The sequence below is a fragment of the Notothenia coriiceps genome, unplaced genomic scaffold (genome assembly GCF_000735185.1).
Source record: "Notothenia coriiceps isolate Sejong01 unplaced genomic scaffold, NC01 NC01_scaffold00024828, whole genome shotgun sequence".
Classification (NCBI taxonomy): domain Eukaryota; kingdom Metazoa; phylum Chordata; class Actinopteri; order Perciformes; family Nototheniidae; genus Notothenia; species Notothenia coriiceps.
Genome location: NW_011357529.1, coordinates 139,536 through 154,364, shown reverse-complemented (window position 1 = coordinate 154,364; position 14,829 = coordinate 139,536). Strand labels below are relative to the sequence as shown.

At 40.6% G+C, this 14,829-nt stretch overlaps 1 long non-coding RNA gene across 1 annotated transcript in view; it reads right to left on the bottom strand.

Annotated features, from left to right (window-relative positions):
* The window catches only part of LOC104955809 (uncharacterized), a 39,946-nt gene extending 25,357 nt beyond the window's left edge, over positions 1 to 14,589 (bottom strand). Inside the window, exon 1 of the long non-coding RNA XR_799486.1 lies at positions 14,145 to 14,589. This is a non-coding gene — a long non-coding RNA (uncharacterized lncRNA). The remainder of the gene's footprint in view (positions 1 to 14,144) is intronic.
* Between the last annotated feature and the right edge of the window lie 240 nt (positions 14,590 to 14,829).

Below are 14,829 nucleotides of genomic sequence, written 5' to 3'. Positions count from 1 at the left end.
CACTCTTAGTGGAGAGGTACAATGTTACATAAATGGAATACAGTAGCTATGAACCTCTGGAATAAGTAAAGTTAAAGTACCTCTATGTGTATTTGAGTATCTGAATAAATTTACTTTGGTACATTCCACAACTGTCCTTGATTAAAGGTCCCATGTCATGCTTTTCCAGTTATTACCCGTCCCCTTGTGTGTTATGAAGGTTTTTATGCATGTAAACAGTCTGCAGAGTCAAAACCCTCAAAGTACACCGTGTAGCGAGTAAAACTCTAACACAGAAAATACCTCCCCAAAACGCCTCGTTGGAGATACGTCACTGTCCATTGATTCTTCCGGGTACCGCATGATGTCATGCGTTACCCGGAACCAAATGGACCAATCCGTGGAGGCGTTACGTTACGTCCGCGGAGCCGTTACGTTAAGCCCCCGCGGATTGGTCCAAATTGACCAATCCACTGACTTCCTCACACACACTCAGTGCAGGCAGCTCTGCTGATCTCTCCTCCCTGGCTGCAGGCTGATAACAGACAGTTGGGATCGCGGCAAAATTCTCTCTGCAGACCCATTCTCACAGCGTTTATCAACCTTTAGACCTTTTTCTTACTCAATATCAAGCCACACTTATTGTTTTTACTTCGACTGTGACTTTGTGTGTGCTCAGGATGAGTTTGGCTGTGTTTCGCTGTGTATCGCTAAACAAGGAAATCACACCTCCACGGAGCTCAGCGCAATTCACAACGTCCCGACCAATCGGAGCACACAGGGCTCACAGAGAGGGGGGGGGGGGGGCAAGAGCTGCAACGAGCCGTTTGGTGGAGAGAGTGAATACTGCTGAATACACATAATTTACAGAGATGCTATATGCGAAACCAATGTGAGTTTGGAAAATTGCACAGTATAAATCTATTTTAGTATACCTCAACAATGGAATTATGATCAGTGGAAATGGCCATGACATGGGAGCCCTAAACATTTAAACTTTTAAGGAAAGGGTATTCCTTTAGGGAGAACACTTATTGTTTGTGATTGGACAGAGCCAGCACGAGAAGCACTGCTGTGATTGGTTGTTTTTGCTGCCAATCAAGAAATGACACTTCGTGATTGGTCAGCATCCGACAGCGCAACATGTCCCAAAACATCAGCCGTTAGCTGTGTTAGCACACAGAGCACACAGAGCTCACAGCTCCTCATATCTGTTCAGAAACTGGACAAAAGTTAAACATGAACAAACCACAGACTGTCTGTGTCGTGGTGAATACAGTCGATGTTTTATTTCTGAATGTATGACGTTGTGAGTTTGGACAGAGCAGCTACAAGTTAGTTTAGCCTGATCGATCCGATCTCCATTCAGAAAAACGCATTTAAAAAAGTTTTTCGCCTGCTGCTTGTCTGCACAATTGTCAAAGCATTAATTCATGGTTTTTTCATTTCATTTGGGATGTGGTCGGTGAGTCACATGACCACAGTCAGGTCAGAGGGCATTGCCATGGCAACGTGGGTAAGAGGTATGGTAAGAGGCAACATGGCGGCAGAAGAGGGTGTACTCATGCCGTTGAAGTAATCTACAAGGTTCAAGAGGCGCACACGGTAAATGTTTCTCTTTTGTTGATATGTGTGTGTGTGTTAATATTTAAGAGTGTGCTTTACACTTTTTTGTACCGTTTGTGTAAAATTACATTATTTTGTGACCAACATTTTGATTTTGCTAATGTGTTAGCTGTTTATCTATGGACTGAAACGACTTAATGTAAACTTTGAGTTGTTCATTTCTTATAGTTTACACTTGTCTTCGGAGAAAGAGAGCGAGAGAATAAAACTTTAAAAGACATCAGTATGTTTGTGGCCTTATTTATTGGACCGGTGTAGCTACACCATTTTCTTTTGTCCAGAGATTCAAACCTGAAACATCCGGTTACAAGCACTCGATTAGAATAAATCAAATTCTTGAATGCATAATGCAGCAAAGCACTCACTTGATTAGTATTACTCTTCAGTAAGACCGGCACACCATGCATTAAAACAGTCCCTTTTGCATAATTAATGAGACACTTGGTTACAAGTACCAATTACGAGGGGTACAATGGCAGAGTCCAATTGAACACTTCAGCCATCTGCTCAGAGCTCAGCTGCCTAACCAATAGATGGCTTAACATAGCCGGAGCAGCCTGCCCACATGCAGACTCAAAGCAGCTGTGTCTTTGTCGATATCGAGTCGTGAACAGGATGTTTCTGACTCACATGCAGACACAGGGGGGAAGAGGAAGAAGAAAAAGAAGAAGAAAGTGTTGCGACAAAGACGGGGAAAAAGGACATCAAAGAAAGAGCTTCAGAACATGAAAAGTTACTTCAACCATGAAAAAGTTTAGCTCACTTGGAATTTGGAAGTATAGATTTGAAAATGGTCTTGTTAGGTGATGCCAAAATCAAAAATTGAAAAATTGAAAAAAGGATAACAGAAAAACAATTAACAGACCCAGAAATGTAAGTTCGGAGAACGGAAATTATGTGTGTGCAATTTTTTATTTCTCCAGATTGTCTTAACATGCAATCAATGTGTGAACAAACAAAAAAGAAGAATAAACAAACAAGAGCACCAACAGCCAAATCATGAGGACAAACACACAATGGGATAACAAACGTTAGAGCCACAGAGGCCAGAACAGATAAAACTGTGCTGATCACAGAACCCCTGATGAAGAGACGAGCCTAAAAAAACAAGAAAAAAACAAAAGGTTAGAGCCATGATGTTTCACCATGGCAGAAGAAGAAAGGAGGCGAGAAAATTGGAAAGATAAAAGGCAGGGGCTGTTGGGATAGATCAGTGTGTGTCGTTGGGTTGGCTATTGGAATGTGTTTGACAGTAAATCACTTCCTGTGAGGAAAGTGAGAGCACAAGGGGAGAGGAGGAGACAGCTGGGAGTGAGGGGGCCGAACAAATCAGAAACATATTTTCATCCATTGACTTAACAAATGTGGAAGGTATGCCGTAAAATCAAGCAGAACAGAAGTCTATTTATATACAGAAACGTGATGATGTTGCTATGACTCGGATATGCAGTAGTTTAAATTGAGATAATCAGCAGTCATTAGTGTTCAGCAGCAATCCTCTTTGTAAGCACGTCCATCAAGCAGCTGTCCAAATCATAATACTGCTAATCCATCCAGAGCAGCATTGTGTTTCAATCAGCATTGAGACATGGAAATCTAACAACACAAGCCATAAAATCTATGACTTTGTAACAAACTGGGACCGACTACAAGCTGAGCTCCAGGCTGTGGGGCTACCGCAATAAACAGACCCGCAGACGATTAAAACCATCCCCAGCAGAACTCTACTATTGTGCAGCATGTATTTAGACCCAAAATCAGCTTATTGTATGGATTACAGAGAAGGATGATTTTTTATAAAGACAAACGCCTGCACAATAGACGGTGCTCCTAGACGAGGCTGTTGTTTTCTTTCTTTCTTTTTTTCTCTTGGTTGGCCGCCTTTCTCCGTTTAAACAGAAACAGAAGACTTTAATGGAAACTGGCTGCTTTCTCCTAAACAAAGGAAAGTCTCAAGTTTGAATATATATCATTTGTGATGAAATGCTAACAGTAATTGTTCCCTCTGCATGTGTGCATTGGTTTGGATGATGGCGTTAGATGTATGATATGTGTGTGTGTGTGTGTGTGTGTGTGTGTGTGTGTGTGTGTGTGTTTAAGATGGAGAGGACCATTAGGTGCTCTAATGCGCATCCTAAACCTATTGTCTCCGCCTGATCATTGTTCACTCTGATAGCCCTCAACAGCAGAACCCTGTGAGCCTTTGAAAACAGATGAATACAAATAATTTTCTCCTGCCTTTGACAGCGCCCTGGAAAGCATTACAACAGGCAGACCTAGGACGATCTCCAGGAGAAGGATTAGCAGCATTACCCAGACAAATTAGGGCCACTGCTCCTTTGCAACGCCAAGACAGAAACTCCCTGACATTCATAAACAAATCTCCCCAAGTTGTTAATCTAACTGCTATCCCACTTTCGAGGCCACCCATGGTTAGCGTGCCTTTATCTTGCTCCCCCACCACTTCCCTAGTGGCTCAGCCTGCTGGAGTCAAGGTCCTGGTCACCTATTTTGAGTAATGGAAAAACAAATAGGTGTGCATAAGTGTACTGAACAAAAATGGGTGTGAAAATAAACTTCACCAACTGACATTACACGCGTTGACAGAACAGTGATTCATTTGTGGTCAAATTATACTCCCTGCAGCCTTATTTGCTTTATCAGTCAAAGTTTAAAAAAGTCTCCCAACCTCCCCAGATTTGACATTGATAAATTCAAACCTCAGGGCCAGTCTCATTTACAACTGCAATAAAACATCTATGTGAGCAACTAGAGATTGTGTTACACTGCGTATCGAAGAACATAGCTAATGTCACTTCTCCGAGTGAATTTGTGGCGCCGGAGAAGCAGGAGGTTTGTTCCACAGAGGTTGTGAAGCTTTGGATCACAATCACAGCACCTCTGACCTATCCATCATGGGGCAGGGCACTGAGGCGGCCAGGACAGGACAGAGGCCTCGACCCAAATAACATCTGATAAAAGAGTAGAGGGAGACTCATGATGAATCACCTTGATGAAAATCTTCTCCTCGACCTACAGGAGGTGAAGAGAGGAGGTGCTGGTGTAAATAAAACTTCACGTTACACCCACACGCCTCAATTCCTCCAGCTCGTGCTAATAGAACTCAATTTCAGTGACTGTGAATTATAATCACATTGAACACTTTAAAGATATAATTCAAAATTATTTTTTATTTTGTATGTGATAGTATCTAACTCATGTCTGACGCTAATAAAAACCTGATGTCAAAAAGATGCATGTGTGCACAATTACTGTCAATTGCATTTATGTTTTTTTCGATTGCTCAATTTAAGTGAACTCAAGATCACACACAAATTACTTCTAGATGTGTTGCCCTTACTGAACGGCCTGTAATAGAGGAAGGTCTCGGCATCTCAATGACTCAGAAACTAAGATTTGGATCAACAAAGTATTACTGCAAAGAGCTTGAAAGTAAGACAAATAATCTGATCAGAGCTAACTATTGGTCATCAGTCCCCGTAGGGCGCTACCCCAGGAAAAGCCCCACAATCAGTGCCCTGATTACAGACATATTACATTTCAGTAAATGACTAAATGTTTTCAAAATGCCACACAATTAAATATATGTCCTCACATACCATTAAAATATTTTCTATTTGTTCCAGCTGAGGAAAAAGAGGACAACTGTTATATTTGACCAAATCTAATAGTGAGACACACTGTGGTCTCCATGCCTCGGGATGCAATCTTGTAGCATAATCCCATGAGGTCCAGATGAGCATTGGAAAAGACTGGTTGTTGTTTTCTTACAAAAACACAAGATATGTGTCACTTTTCCAGGCATTCACATTGACTACAAAAATCTGTCAGCAGCAAGTCACACAGAAGGATGGTAACTTAATGCAAAGCATTTTTCCACATAGATGCAAATGGTCAAATAAACCAATCGGGGAGCTTTATTTCTAGTTTTAATAAAACTAATAACACCGCAATGTTTTTATACTTTTACCCCACTCGACACAAATGTAAATATTATACAGTCCTTAAAGAGAAAATATCTCAAAAACGAAATGTAATACAATAAAGATGAGTAATGACGAAGATATGTCTACACGATTGTTATTATCCCACATAAAAAAACTGAAGGATTTCACTGAATATTAAACACAGCTGCAGTTGCCCTTTCGATAAACTGCGTCTTTTGTCCCTAAAAGACAAGAATCATTTGTCAATATAAGTCAAATGAGTGCTGGAATGTAAATAAAGGGTTCATTGTAAACACTTCTGAAAATGTGCTGGATGATTGGTCTAGATTTGAAGGATGTGAACATACAGCGGAGAGAAAAGAAAACAGAATTGACGCTGAATGCAGCAGGTTTAACCTGCTCCAGACTAAGGTGTGCACTGAAGACTGACGGACCGAACCAAACACGAATGGAAAATAAAGTAACACTGACGAGTTCTACAAGGTCGTGGCAGAAGCCGATGCATGTGACGCATCTCCTGCCAGAGCAGAAGAATTATGTTGAGGTAAAGCTGGCCTGCGGATATAATCCGGCCCTGTGCCTGAAATTCAATCAAACAATGACTCCAAAGTCACTTCATATTCTTTAAACACAGACAGACAGCAGTTGATTTTCAGAATAATCAATCATACTTGTGAGTCACCATCAACATCATAAGCACCTAATGAGTCTTGGGGTGACAAAGTCTCTCGAAAACAACTTCACTCCAATCAGACAGCCAGTCACGTACCATTTCTTCATTAGTCATCCCACTAGGACCGTTTCAATCAGCAGAATCTAAGCCTTCATACACATTTCACACATATTGTGTATACACAGTTTTATATAAGCAATAATAGTGTTGCAGCGATGACACATTTCTAAAACTCCTTTCTACAAGTTAACATAACCCTGGTTGCTTTGACAAAAACCCAATGGAATTCTTTCCATGGATTTTTGGTTTATTGCAGAAAACAGGCTCTAGGCCAAACAAAAGTAAAGTACACTAACACAGCAAGATGACCTTTCCAAATAAATATCACTTTTATGCTTTTTGAAATGTAATTGCCAGTAGTACAAATCTAACGTTACAAGGCTATGAAGGAACTACATCACGGCTTTATGAGTTAAACATCACCAACACTAAGCTTCCAATTTGTACTTCACTTATCTCTTTGAAAATGTCTTTCCTCTTAGCATGATACATCTAAATAATATACACGGTGTAAAGTTTGAGTTAGAATAGCTTGCTAACATGATGAGGCTGGTGAAGAGTGAGTTTGTCGAGATGTCTTTTCAAGTGTCTGTAGTGTCTATTTAATGACATAATTGAAGGTAATGAAAACAAAGTGGTATAGATATATATTTAATATCTCTTTCACTTGTGTTTAGCACAGACCCTTTTTAGGCATCTAACCAAAAATCCATTACAAAAACCCATTGACTTCATGATGGGGATAAGGCAATGGTGCTCTTCAAAGTTTCCCTCTAAAGTAGAAGAAGAACCAATGTTGACTGACGTGTATAGTGCTAGACTAAAGCATTTCATATCCTTTCCTGTTCCTTTCAGCAGGAAATCTAGCTGTAATCTAGAGTTGAGAGCAATAAGGAGGGCATCTCTGCAGGATCTGGATGCAGTAGTCATGCTTGATTTTATACTTCCAGCCAAATTCATGTGTTACAAGCCGTGGAATGCAGGGCAGCCTGCTGTTCACACCATGAGGGGCATAACCTTTTCATCTGACAAGTACGGACTGAGTAAAACTCAAGGGCCAAGGTCTAACCCTTAAACACATCTTACCTTTGGTCCTTAGTGATGTGGTTTGTTTATTAAGATTGAATGTGTTAAATCCATGCTCATCATTGCTTGTAAACGTTTCACAATTAATTATTTTAACAAGCAAAAACCCACAAGCATATCTTTTTTAAAACAAATGCATATACAGTGTGTGTGGTTTTTGAGAGAAAGTTTAATAAAGTGAAAGAAGAACATGAGATCTTGTGAAAGAAGAAAAAGGAGAAATGATGACAAAGATGTTGGAGATGACATGAAGGGTACAGTAGGAGTTTTCTTTGTGTTTCTGGTGGTTGTATCACACTGTGGTGAGAACATATGGAAACTGAACAGTGTGAAAGCACAAAAACATAATTACGAACCCACACACAATACCACAGAGGGGACGAGGATTGTTTGAGGATGTTGTGCTGACCATAAAATCAACATGTATTTTATAAATGGGCAACTTTACATGTCAGTATCTACAAGTGGGATTGACGTGCAATGTACTTAAGCGGTTTCAACTTCCAGTAAACTGCAAAAAGCACGCTGATCTGCGATATGCTAACCATCATGGATTAAAGAGGAGAAACATCCAACGGTAGCGACTAGCGAGCCCTGCTTTCTTTGGATCCACTTGCATACTTGATTCTTCAGTACTTGATTTCCTGCCTCAAGTAATGTGAAAAGCAAAACTTAGTTTTACAGTGAAAGTCTATATTGTCACCACAGATCATCTTTACGACCAAAAGTAAATGTGAATTGTAAGCCATGGATTAAACAGCTTGTTTACTTTAAGATACCACAAACATCTAACCATACAGCCAAAGAGGGTTGTGTTAAATTAAAAAAATGTATTTATAATAATACCTAGAATACTTTCAGTACTGGGACAAACTAACACTACATTCCAATGCTGCTTCTTTATTAACATGGACGTTAAGCTAAAGCCTAAATGTTTTAATACAATACCATGTATATTTAGCATTTTCAATTACATATTTAGGACTTTTTTACAAGATCACATTAACAAGAAAATCCAAAGCCTTTTTTTTGGGGGGGGGGGGCAAGGAATAGCAGACTGAAAGGAGCAGATTTTTGTGTTTTGTTTTTTTGTCTTGATTTAAAATGCATATTTCAGATATATTTTACATAATGGCATTTAACTAAGTTGTTCTTATTTTAATAAAAATAGTTTTGACTGTGTACTGATCTATTAGTCATCTCACCATTGGTCACAGGCCACTGGCCAACATCGTGTTGTGGTCTGAGCAGATGGAGGACATGTCCTCTCCACCACCTACAACTCAGCAGGACTCAGAGCACAGCGCTGTCAGCGCACACTCTTTGAACAACTCGGTACATTGTCTTTCTCTCGCTCTCTGTGTGCTTTCTAACTTTCTAATTTCCAGTTCCTCTCCTCAGTCTTGTTCTGTTTGCCTGCTCCGCCTGCAGAATAAATAAATACACTTCAGCGCTATCGGTTTTCCATACTGCACAGCTCCCCCAGTCAACAGAAACATGTCAAACCGCGCAAATAAATAGCTCCCCTGTAACCCAAATAGTGTAATTGCTCTGATCCTGTGCCCCTGCCTGCTCTCTTCCTGAACATAAGAACCAGCCCAGAAACTCCCTCTGCCCCCATCTGGGCCTGAGAACACGACACTGTCTGCCCCAAACACCTCCACCTCCACCCATTTCCCATTTCTCAAGCCAGACAGGGGGGTCCAGTTCACCCATACACCCCAACAACTTCATGTCAAACACTCAGTTCAAATGAATATTTTATGATCCCCACAGGGAATTAAAGGGTCGCTCTAGCAGCAGATAATAGGACAGAGCCAAAAATTATAGCAGAGCAATAAGAGGGATCAAACATTTCACAACCAGTCACATTCACAGAAACAAATTACAGTAAATACAACTCGCACAAATTAAATGATGATGTAAAATATGATCGCAGCTTGCAACGATACATGACAGCAGAAGCAGGATTTGAATTTAAAACACATTTTAATACATAGTATTAGAAGAGAGTAGAGAATATATGCAGAAGGCCAACTAATACAGAACATGAAATAATAAAAACAACCATAATTACACATTTAAAACAATAGCACCTTAAAACTTTACAGCTGTATATAGTTCTTGCAAAAATGACATTTATGAGACTGGCAGCTGTAGTTCAATGTAAACAAATGTGAGTAAAGACACTTAGTGTGAAGTATGAAGCCGTTAAAACGCACAGACGTTTAACCTCAACCTGTTTCTTTAACTCCGACCTGCGCCTGAACCCGAGACTCACACCTTCTACCCCAAGTTGCTGCTTTTACCTCTGGGTGGAACTGTAAACAGAGGGATGTTTCCCTGAGCAGCGATATTCTATAGGTTCAGCGGAGATAAACTGTGAGGCACAGTAGTTGTACTCACCAGGATCAGACCGCCTAGATATGACCCCAGAGGTCACAGCAAAGCAGGTCTGCTCCCCTGGACTTCTGGGAGAAAGCAGGATCATTTACTTTGGTGTGTGTGTGTGTGTGTGTGTGTGAGGGATGCTCTCCAGTTCAACCTAAGGAAATGAAAAGTGTTTTCAAATGTTTTCACAACCTGGGGGAGTTTAAAGGACCTTGCTAATCACAACCACACGTCCAAAACCCATTTTCACACAGCTAATGGACGGACGCCTGGACGCTGGATTACAGTATAACCTTTACTGTGTGAAACCGTACAAATGCAAAGCTGTGTCATTCAAAAATCTGGTTTTGATAAAGAAACTAACTTGAATTTCCTTGCTGGAGCCAGGTAATGTAATTTGAACTTCTGTACAGTATAAAGACCAGCAGCTGAATATGTTTCTCCATCAAGACCGAAACATTATGAAAACCCCCTGAATCCTATTTATACCAGCCTCTAATCCGGCGTCCTATGAATATTTATGCTTTCCACAGTGTTTAGGGTAAAGTCGGCACCCTTATCTCTTGGGGCATGTTCGAGACGTGTAATTGTTTCCATCCACGTACATGGTGTTTACGTTACAGAGCTTTGCCAGCAAAATAAATGTTTTCTAGACATGTAAACACAGCAGCTAATGGCAACAAGAATGGCTCAGCAGTGGTATAGTTGCAATGGGTTGGTTTACAACAGCAAAATAATTTACTTACTCTTACTCTAGCGGCCAGTGGACGACCGATGACCTCTTGGTAACACACATTTTCTAAGGTAACAGTCAGTGCTTCCATGTTCCTTTTTCCATCAGACTCTCCACAGGCATTCACACCAAAGAAACACATATTACAGCAAAACAGACTGTTTTAAAGCCTGTATTCTTTCTCTTACTGTACATGACCTATTGTGCAATCTAACTAAGTACTTCCCTTCAATACTTTGAGTTCAATTAGTAGGCATTTAATAAAACAGAAGCTCACTATACACTACCTGCTGAACACTAAAAGAACATACCACAAGCATTGTTGAAAGAGAGTGAATATTGGACTTGTATCCATCATGTGACCAGAACATTTGTAACAATGTTGCTCTGTGTTTGCTGGATGTTTCAATAACAAGTTTGCAATGTCAAGGGGATGATATGTGAATGTTCACATCTTGATCTCAGACTTCAAGTGTCCAGGAATGTGTACTCGCAGGTTTAAGGAAACTATTTAAATACTCATTCCATTAAGTATTATAATTTAACATGGACTTTCAAAACAAGCCGTCAGACTATGTCTAATTTCTCAGTGAGTTAAGAAATTAGACACAGTCAGATTAAATTGCATTTTTTCTGCCATCATGCAGTATGCCTGTGCAAAAATGACCTGTTTTTTGGCAGGCAGTTGTCCTGCACTAGTATCTCTGCGCCTCCAACCAGCTCAGCTCCGCCCCCACCTTGCCCCCTTTAGTGGCACACCCTCTAAAAGCTTTTTTAATTATGGCAGCCATTAAAGCAGGGCTGGCTCTGGGCTCTGACTGATGGCAGTGTATGCACCACTGCTCCTCTGGGCCAGCCACATACCTAAATGCACTTATATGACCACACACAGACACTCACACTTACAGGACATACAAATACACACATGTATTACCTGCACACAAGTGTATAAATGCACTTGTAGATGCAAAATGCTTCGACCAGACAACCAAATAGGCTCCACTGGCATTAAATTTGCCTAATCATCTTTTTGTTAAGTCTGCAAAAGTGATGGTGGCATCCCCTCATCTACTCAAGAGAGAGGGAAAAGAAAACAAGTAAAGAGCAAGAAAGAGGATGCAAAATAAAGAGAAAATGGCAGAAGTGAGCAGAGCTATAAAACACAGTTTCCGTGCATCTCCCTAAAGAGAAAGTGTGTGTCTAGATTGTTCACATAAAGAAACCATGCTGAAAAATACATGCAGAGCTAAAGATAGAAAGGCCAGCACAGCAGACTGGATGACTCATCCATGGAAAACAGATAAGTACACTTTCAATTATCGATCCTCCATCATAAAACAGAAATGAAAATGGTGACATCATGTGCTTGATGAGCTATAGTTCTGTTGTCTAAGCATAAAGGGGGAACCTAAATGATGCGTGTGTACTCAAAGCCAGTCAGCTGAATTCAAATGTGTGTGTTTAGGATGTGCAAATGTAATTGCTCCAAGGACACGTCTACCTGTGTTTATGTGGTCCCCAGGCCGTCTGGTCTACATAAGACACTAATTCAATTGTCACCATTCTAAGAGACGTATTTGACCCCAGGGCTTTACAGGGTCACGCTCGCTTCCTGTTTGGACCAATGGGAAGCCTCCATCAGTGATCCGACAGGCTGCTACAGCAACTCTCAGGTTACACTGCCCGGGACCGGGAGCAACAGAGCTCCCAGGGGTAGTTTTCAGAGGTGTCCATATGTGATTTGCAGAAGAAGGGTGGGGTTCTGGGAGGGTCACACGGCCACAGAGATGCAACCCCACCAACTTCAAAGGGTCCCTGTCCTTCGTATCCCTGAGGGCACCCTGCTGTTTTCCTTCAATGGCACCCCCAAACGGCTGGCCCATCTCTCAATGGCGGATGTCATTGGGTCCCGCTCAAAGGCCTTGAAGTCGGACACCTTCCCAGCAGCCCCGCCTCATGACCTTCCCTGTGTGTCTGATGTTGAGAGCATCCCAGCTGATGGGGGCTCCACTTTGATCTACCCTAATAAAACCTGTAACTCGAGGACGCCACATCAGGACCACCACACTCCCTCCGATGTCACCATATACAGGCCATATGGAGCAATCTGCTGTGGCTACACTATCTTTAAAAGCAAGCTCTTATATTATATATAGGGTGAGACATATTGCAGGCCTCTCTGTTATCAGCACAGAGCTCAAAAAGAAGAGAAGATTCAATGACCACAACAAAGCCTTGCTTGTTCTCTGTGTTATAATTATGCATGGGAGAGGGCCTGGTGAAGGATGAGCCTTTAAAAAGGTGAGATGATAGATTTCCATTATGTGATGCATTTAAATGATAACCCGTAGATTTTGTGTGTGTGTTCTAAGTCTATATGTCCACTTTCCTAGATTATAAAATGCATTTATTATACATTAGTCAAAGAGAGTCAAAGTTAAGAGTACGTCCCTCATTTAAAAAAAGTTTAAAATGTGTTTTTAATAAAAATCTTGTGTAGAATGAAAAACAACTTCAACAGAAATGTATTCCATCATTGCAAATTAGAGTCTTAATTGTATTTCACCAAAGTTTGTTTTAATGTTGTTTTACTGCATCCAGAAACAGCATTACAAGATAACTGATAAAAATGTGTACCAGCCTTACGAGCTAATGCGCCATAGATCTAAAAACTATACTCTCCCACAGTATGAACTCAAGCTTTCCATGTGATGGATAAGGTAAGCTGGCTAAACTACCAAAAAAGCACCTTCACTGGAGCATGACCTCACGACACAGCTTTTATTTGTATCTGTTGCTTGATGGAACTCACTCATGCTGATTTAAGTACACAGTATTAATAGATTTCCTATGAAAAGCCTTCTGACAAAAATAGAAATACATTCAGGCTGAGCGTCTGCAGCCTTCCAGAATGATACATGGCTGCAGGAAATGTTTACGAGTGGACCAACTGCCTTGTTTAAGGTCAAAGGTTAGATAAAATGTCAGATTGGTTTAAACTGTGTCAATCGGTTAAGAAATCCATCATGCCTCACAGTGGGAAATCCTAAACGGGCTCCATGAGATATTTATTTTAAGTATTAGAGTGAGGTTAAACGACATTGGGAAGGTGCCACAGCTGAAGTCTACTGGTGTTAAGTCTGAGTCACTCTCACCCCCCATGTTGTCAAAACCCAAACAAACAGCATAACTAACACATTTAGAGACGCCTGGACCCAAACATGAGCTGTGGACAGGTCAGCTGGTCACAAGCACATGAGCAGATCATTACTTATTCTGGCCAAACTGTTAAAATGGTTAATGGATTATTATAGAGATCAAGTTTTATCCAATATAAGTTGAGGTCTAGTGTGCTGTCTTCTTTCATTGAAACGACCATATATGTTATTATGGGAACAACCAGCTCTATCTCTCTGCATCTGTACAAAGTCAATAGTTTTTTTTATCAGTGCAAGACCCACAGGCTCTGGGGTCAAACTGCACCAATTATTAGGCCTATTATCATAACAAATTCTCATACATAAAACAAATGGGACTGGCAACTCCTTAACCGTGACACAATACACAAATTGTTCAAACAAAAAGACTAATTGAGCTAATAGTCAATTAACAGAAAGTGTGTACTCACCGCTCACAGAAGAACACGGTGAATCACAGATAAGTTGTCATTGTCCACCTCGTTGCTGCTGGTTCTCCCATCGACACACTAGTTCCTCGGGGCTTTCTTTGGCCGATGTAAAGCACAAAAAGCTCAGTTCTTAAGATAATAACAGCTAGAATAAATCGAGCAGAGCTTCCTGATAGGGCCTGGATGACACAAGTGCATCACGCATGTGGTTGGAGGTAATCCTATTCCGTTTTTCTTTCAATATTGCGCTTTGCCTGGTGAAGTCACTAACTCTGTTATTTTGTGCCATGTTATGCAGTCAATTCCACTATTTTTTCTTTTTGAACAACATCAATCAGAGCGTATTCTGTAGTTTATATATCCATGTTGGGGAAAGGTAGCTTAGCTAGCAAGCTACCCGACTCCTCTCTGATACAGGAACTTTCAGCAGCCAATGAAAAGAGGGGTCAACTGGGGTCAATGCTTACTTGAAATTAGTCTCCTACAGGTATTTATATGAATACATGTTTTAAGATTCACTTTCATCCAAGAATCTGATTTAAAAAATATAAGTTTAAGCATCAAAATATACAAAAAGTAAAAGACTTGAAATACTCTTTAGATTAGTAGTACAGTGCTGCATTACACCATATCATCATATTATGTACAAAGTAATTGAGTGTTAAATAGTATAATATCTGCCTCT